This window comes from Lonchura striata, chromosome 32 (genome assembly GCF_046129695.1).
Source record: "Lonchura striata isolate bLonStr1 chromosome 32, bLonStr1.mat, whole genome shotgun sequence".
NCBI classification, from domain to species: Eukaryota; Metazoa; Chordata; class Aves; order Passeriformes; family Estrildidae; genus Lonchura; species Lonchura striata.
The window spans coordinates 5,789,000-5,795,933 of NC_134634.1; the positions used below are offsets into that span (position 1 = coordinate 5,789,000).

The 6,934-nt window shown below is 53.5% G+C and overlaps 1 long non-coding RNA gene across 1 annotated transcript; it reads right to left on the minus strand.

Moving 5' to 3' along the window:
• Positions 1–1,335: 1,335 nt before the first annotated feature.
• Positions 1,336–3,327, minus strand: LOC144247739 (uncharacterized). Its single transcript, XR_013341293.1, has 3 exons — positions 3,143–3,327; positions 2,912–2,961; positions 1,336–1,738 (listed from the first exon to the last, which is right to left on the minus strand). It is a non-coding gene; the product is annotated as an uncharacterized LOC144247739 (long non-coding RNA).
• Positions 3,328–6,934: the final 3,607 nt, after the last annotated feature.

Here is a 6,934-nt window from a genome sequence, read left to right on the forward strand (position 1 = left end):
ATCGAAGGATGGACCCCACACCGAAGTTGTCCCCACCTCAAACTTGTGCTGCCCTGATAGACCCAAGGGAGCCCTACAAACTGACATCAGGAACCTGGACTGCTGACTTTTCTTTCCCAGGGAAAATGGAAAAAGGATGTGCCCAGGGGCCCCTGGCCCTGGGCTGGGGCCTCACTGCAAAGAATCCTTATATCGAAGGATGGACCCCACACCGAAGTTGTCCCCACCTCAAACTTGTGCTGCCCTGATAGACCCAAGGGAGCCCTACAAACTGACATCAGGAACCTGGACTGCTGAGTTTTCTTTCCCAGGGAAAATGGAAAAAGGATGTGCCCAGGGGCCCCTGGCCCTGACTGCAAAAAATCCTTATATCGAAGGATGGACCCCACACCGAAGTTGTCCCCACCTCAAACTTGTGCTGCCCTGATAGACCCAAGGGAGCCCTACAAACTGACATCAGGAACCTGGACTGCTGAGTTTCCTTTCCCAGGGAAAATGGCCAAAGGATGTGCCCAGGGGCCCCTGGCCCTGACTGCAAAGAATCCTTATATCGAAGGATGGAGCGCAGACCGAAGGTGTCCCCACCTCAAACTTGTGCTGCCCTGATAGACCCAAAGGGAGCCCTACAAACTGACATCAGGAACCTGGACTGCTGAGTTTTCTTTCCCAGGGAAAATGGAAAAAGGATGTGCCCAGGGGCCCCTGGCCTTGGGCTGGGCCCTGACTGCAAAGAATCCTTATATCGAAGGATGGAGCCCAGACCGAAATTCTCCCCATCTTAAACTTGTGCTGCCCTGATAGACCAAAGGGAGCCCTACAAACTGACATCAGGAACCTGGACTGCTGAGTTTTCTTTTCCAGGGAAAATGGCCAAAGGATGTGCCCAGTGGCCCCTGGTCCTGACTGCAAAAAATCCTTATATCGAAGGAGGGAGCCCAGACCGAAGTTGTCCCCAACTCAAACTTGTGCTGCCCTGATAGGCCCAAGGGAGCCCTACAAACTGACATCAGGAATCTGGGCTTCTGAATTTGCTTTCACTATGTAGATATCCCTCATTCATTGGCAGGGCCCTGCGATCCCCTTGGTTTTCAGGTCCCACGTTTCCTTTTGCGTCCTCAATGTCAAATCCTCACTGGATTTCCCTCATCTTGCATCTCCCACCCTCAAGTACTCAGGGATTTTTTTTCATGCCGAATACCTGTTTTAATCTGACAGTACAAAGCTTCGGCTTGATTTTTTCTGTGCTGGATTTCTCCTTGGGAAATCTGCCACCCTATAACCCTAACCACAACCACTTTGCTTTGCTCAGAATTCACAACCTTCAGACCAGCATCATGGCACCTTACCCACTGGCCCTCCACTGGCACCTTCCCAAAGCATTCCAGCAATGCTCCACATTTTCAGTGGGCATCCTGTCTCGCCCTCATCCTGACCCTAAAAATACACCAAGGAATTCTAAAATAGCCATTAGGAAGGTATAACAATTCTCTAAAAGATGCCAGAGAAAGCCTTCAAAAATCCCCTAATAGCCCTGCAAAAAAAAACACTCAAGGAAGCCTGCTCTGCCTCCAAACCCCTTCCTGTTGCCCTCTAGCCCACAGATGTCATCCCTACCTTTTCGCAGCGGGTCCTGTTGTCCTCTGAGGGTTCTGGCGTTGTCCTGGTGCGAGGGTCGCTGCCCTGTCCCACTGGGAGGCTTCCGGTGTGGTCTCGCTGTCAGGCTTGCTGTGCTGTGCTGCTGTTGTTAGGGGTGAAAAGGGAAAAGGCTGCTTAGGGTGAGGTTAGGGCTGGGTGAGGGGTGCTGCACCTGTACCCTAACTTGCCTCCTAAGCTGTACGCTGTAGCCCTGATCCCCACTGGACTGTCCAGCCCTCAGACCCTCTCCCTTCACCCCTGACCCCTCCCTCAGCCCCCCAGCCCTCAGGCTCTGGCTGTCACCCTCGAACCCCCCTTTGCCCCTCAAGCCCCCTCTCCTCTGCCCCTCAGCCCCCAGCTTCTCTGTGTCACCCTCCAGCTGCCCCTGCCCCCCTCAGCATCTCTCTGTGTCACCCACTGTCCCCTCCCCTGTTCCTCCCTCAGCTCCCAGCCTCTGTCACCCTCAAGCTGTCCCTCAGCCTCTATGCCATGAAAAGACCCTAAAAAACCCACAAAAATGCCCTAAAAAAACCCTCATCTTCAAAATGTCTTAAAACCCCGACAAAAACATGAAAATAGCCTCAGAATGCCCTTAAAATACAATAAAAATACTCTACTTTAAAAAGCCCCTAAAACACCCCTAAAAACCCCCAAAGAACGTTTAAAAAATATCTCTAAATATTCCTAGAAGAGCTCTAAAAATAGCCCCAAAATCCTTAAAACACATTGATGAGACCCTAAAGAAACACCGCAGCGAGGGAGGCTGGAGAACGCGAAGCCGCGCTCCCGGCCCCGGGCGCAGCGTGGCTCCGGCAGGAAAGCGGCTCCTCCGGCAGGCAGAGGCGGCGCCGCGCTGGGAGACCCCCGCCCGCTGCCCCCGGCCCGGCGGGGCCGGCACCGGGCCCGGGGGGCCCCGGCGGCGCCCGAGCCCCGCGCCCGGAGCGGACGGAGCGGCGGCACCGGCCGGCACCGGCCCCACCCGCGCCGCCTCCCCCGCCCGCCGGCCCGGCCAAAGCTCCGCTCGGCTCCGCACGGCTCGCACTGGCGCGGCTCCGGCGGGCCCGCGGCAGCCCAGCCGCGCCCAGCTCCCCTTCCGCCCCGGCCAGCCCCGGCACTTCCGGCAGGGCTCCGCGCCGGACCCTTTGCTGCCGGGCCGGGGGCAGAAGAAGCGCCCCGAATGCAGCGGCACAGCCCGATCCCCGCCCTGCCAGCGCTGCCACGGCTGCAGCTCCCTTCCTCTGAAGCCCCGACACTGATGCCACGCTCCGGCGCTCACCTCACCCTAACAAGGGAAAAGAAATGTAGGCTTCCCTTCAATCGTGTCCCCTAGAAGAGAAGAAAAGAAGCAGCTTTCCTCAAATGATGGCAAAAGGGAGAATTTTACCTCAATCCAAACCCCTTAAAAGGTGGGACCACAGGACTGCCCCCTCCAATTCAACCCCAGGATGACGAAATTTCAAAGGGAAAGGAGAAAAGTCCCCGCTATAAAGGCACAGCACCGGCTCACCTGCTTGGCTGCTGCTTCTCGGCACAAAGGTTTGTCCCTGGGCTCCTCCTTTGAGCAATGCTCCACGTATCCAAGTGTGTATCCAGGTGATCCCCCGGACCCTGTCCAAAGCGCCCACCGTCCTTCCAGGAGACAGCCCCGCGAGCCCCCCACAAACTCCTCTTCTCCAGCAGCTCTGTGCAAAACCCGGCTGAGGCAAAGCCTCACCCTTAAATAACCTCCCCCCGGCAGGACACGCCCCTCCTCCTCATCAACTTAACAGCTCGCACCTGCTGCTGTTGCCACTCTCCAACAGCGTCTCTTGGTCTCTCCCTCTCCAGCACACAGCCCACTTCTCACAGACACAGATCCAACAGAAATCTGCTACAGGTGTTGGCTTTTCTTAATCCACCTGGTTACATGATTAAAACACATACATGCATTGATGGTCATTGAGAGAAAGCTTTCCCCTGGAGAAAACAGTCCTTTTGCCGGCACACTTTGATACACCTTCGGAAAAAGCAGAATCTGCACCAACTCCTAAGACCCCTGCCGAGGAACCCAGCCCTACCTGGGACACCCAAAGCAGCAGACCTTGAAAAAGGAGGGGAAAAGTCAAGCTTGGAGTGGAAAAAGAGGATAGAACTACAGCAGCCTTTAAAAATGCCTGCACAGAGCAATAGTGGGAACCAGACACATTTATTCTTTCCTTGCTTTCTGTGATGACATAAATAGGAAGTAAGAACACGTTAAACAAAAGGCAGAGCTAGGATTTTACAGGTCTTCATTTTGGCAGGCTGCATGACAAACACCTCTTCCAGGACTGCGATGCCTTTTGGGGAATGGCAGAGAACGGAGGCAAAAGGTGCCGGGAGCCCTTTCTGTTCCCTTCAGCCCCTGCAGCTGCTCCGGTGCTTTCAGGGCACTCTCTTGGTTCGTTCCTAGAGAAAAAGGCTAGGGCATGATTTTCAAAACTACTGCCCGTCCCCAGTCAGAGTTTCCTACATTCCTGGGTACAAATGAGTGGATGGAGGGAGTGGATGGATGCTGTCCAGCAGTGTCCCCAGGGGCATCTGGATTGTTCACACTGCTGAGCTGAGAAAAACTCACCAAACCCAGCCCAGGGGCCTGTGATCCTCCACCCACCCGGGGGAACTCCGGTCGCTGTAAACAGAGGCCACAGCGCACACCAGGCTCTGCTGTGCCCGGTGAGGAGTCTCTGTATGAGCCCTGAGCCCTGGCATCGCCTCCCAAACACCACAGAGACCTCTTGTGTCATCAGAGAAAAGCCCTGGAGCAAACATGTGTCCCCAGCACGATCAACAAGAGATGCAGAATTACCTCCTCAATAAAAACACTGTTTCTGATGGAAATGTTACCTCTGTCAACTGTGAGGATTTTATAGGAATACTGGCTCAAGAATTCAGTGACTTCAGGGATTCCATACCACAGGTTCCTGGGACTGCTTGGGCATCCAGAGCCTATAGTATTGGTTAAACTGGTAGAGCTGAGGATACTTATCAGCTTTGTCACAGAGCTGGAACGTCACGCAGGGAGCAAGGGGTTCTCTCGGAGAGTGCAGGAGGCCAGTGAAAACAGCACCAAGGTCCTCCACGACGTCTGCTCCTAGAAAAGCCAAATAAATTAAACTATTGACATGAGCACGGACACTGGGGCAACCTTCCTTACTTTGGGCCTTGCCAGCAGCCCACAGAGCCTCACGCAGAAAAGAACTGATCGAGATCAAAAAGTGTTCCTAGTGACCTAGACAGGTGCTCCTGGCCGCTGAAGTACCTGAAAAACCCTCCAGACATCATCAGCTCTTGCTTAAGCAAATAATCCACCTTCACCGTGTTGTGCCAAAAACACGCCCGGCCCTTAACAGGGAGAGACCCTGCCAGGCACCGCCTCAGAGAAGAACCGAGCTGTACTGGGGGGACACACCCAGCCAACGTGTACGAGTTAAACAGAATTTTCTCTCAGAACTGGGACTTTCAGCACCCCCCAGGTGCTACTCGACTGCCACATACACACAGAGGGCTTCGTGAGGTGCTCTGGGGTTGGCCAGTCCTGCTCCAAGCCCTGCTGATGCCCCGGTGGTTTTAAGGATGTCCTCAAGGAGGTGGTAGAACCTCACAGTGTTTGCCCCTGGAGCTTAATTTCTGAAGTTTTCCTTGGGAAACGCACCCACTTCCTACTTAACAAGGCAGTCCCCTCTCCCTGCTCTCAGGAAGAGCTGCCCACAGGCACGGGAACCACCTTCCTCTCCTGATCGCCACGCTCTGCCCTTAAAACGCTGTTACTGAGGCCAGCTACTTCCACACCAAGACTGTCCATGCAGGGACAGTGTCCCTTCTCTTCAGGGTCAGGGAAAAAGGGCAGAAGCACCTACAGAGCTTCAATGCCCCTCCTGAGCACAAAGCACCGTGAATCTGCACCTCCTGCTGCTTGCAGGGAAGATAATAAAATGCCTCAAGGTAAAAAATGATAAATGGTAAAAAATTATTACAAGAGGGTAGAAGTGATGCTGCTTTCACTCCACTGCTAGAAATGACACATAAAACATAAAAAAAACCCCTGTACCTGTTCCATTTTCAGACTGAAACAACAGCATATTCCTGGCTGCTCATGCAGCAGGGACAACAGCACTGAAGGGAAATGTTTGGATAATCACGTCTTCATTTAAAGAGAACCCAATTCCTTCATCTAAGCCATCACTGCCCTCCATCAGAACAGCCAGCACATCCACGACATCTAATAAGCGAAGGAAAAAATGTAAGCAGAGGATCCAGACTTACTGGGAAAACAACAGAGGTAGAATGCAACATTCCAGGAACACAAGGTAGCTTTTTAGTCACAAAAAAAAAGAAAGAAAAAAAAAAACACCCAAAAAAAACTAAAAAAAAAACCCACCAAAAAAACAAAAAACCCCAAAAAACCCCAAAGGCACATTTGCCAGGCAATACAAAGTTAGGGGCAGCACAAAAATCCCAGCTGTACTTCACTCTGCCTTTCAAAGCTGCTGTCCAGCACAGGTTGCCCACAGAAGCTGTGGCTGCCCCCGGATCCCTGGAAGTGTCCAAGGCCAGGCTGGACAGGGCTTGGAGCACCCTGGCATGGTGGAAGGTGTCCCTGCCCATGGCAGGGGTGGAACGGGACGAGCTTTAAATAAAGGTGCCTTCCCATCCAAACCCTTCTGGGATTCCACGATTCTGTGAGCAGCCCCAGGCAGAAGGGCTAAATTTCCATTGTGGTTCGGAAATGCTGCTGCAAGAGCACAAACAGATTTCAAATACTGTTCAAGTGGCACAACCACATCAAAAATTACGTCTGGGGGTAAAGTGGCAACTCTGCAATTCCAGCCTCTGATACCAAGGACACATGGAGGGCTGAATCCGGGGGGCGTTCGGGGTCCGAGTCGGGGTCGTCTTCATGAGCCACCAGCCTGGGGACCCAAAAATCGGGGGGAACCCCGAATTGGGGGCGGACCCAAAATTGGGGGGGTCCTGGGGGGCTCTGGAAGGTCTTTGCAGCATCCCAGGAGGAATTTTGGGAGTCCCAAGGGGGGGTTGGGGAGTAATGAAGGGAATTTAGGGGGTCTCAGAGAGTTTTTGGGGGGTCCCAGGAGGAATTTTGGGGACCCTGATGGGAATTTTGGGGATCCCAGGGGGTGTTTTGAGGTCCTGGAGAGGTTTTTGGGGGGGTCTCAGGGAGTTTTTGGGGTCCCAGGAGGAATTTCAGGGGTCCTAAAGAGAAATTTGGAGGTCCCAGAAGGTGTTTTGGGGTGACAAATAGAATTTTGGGGGTTCAAGG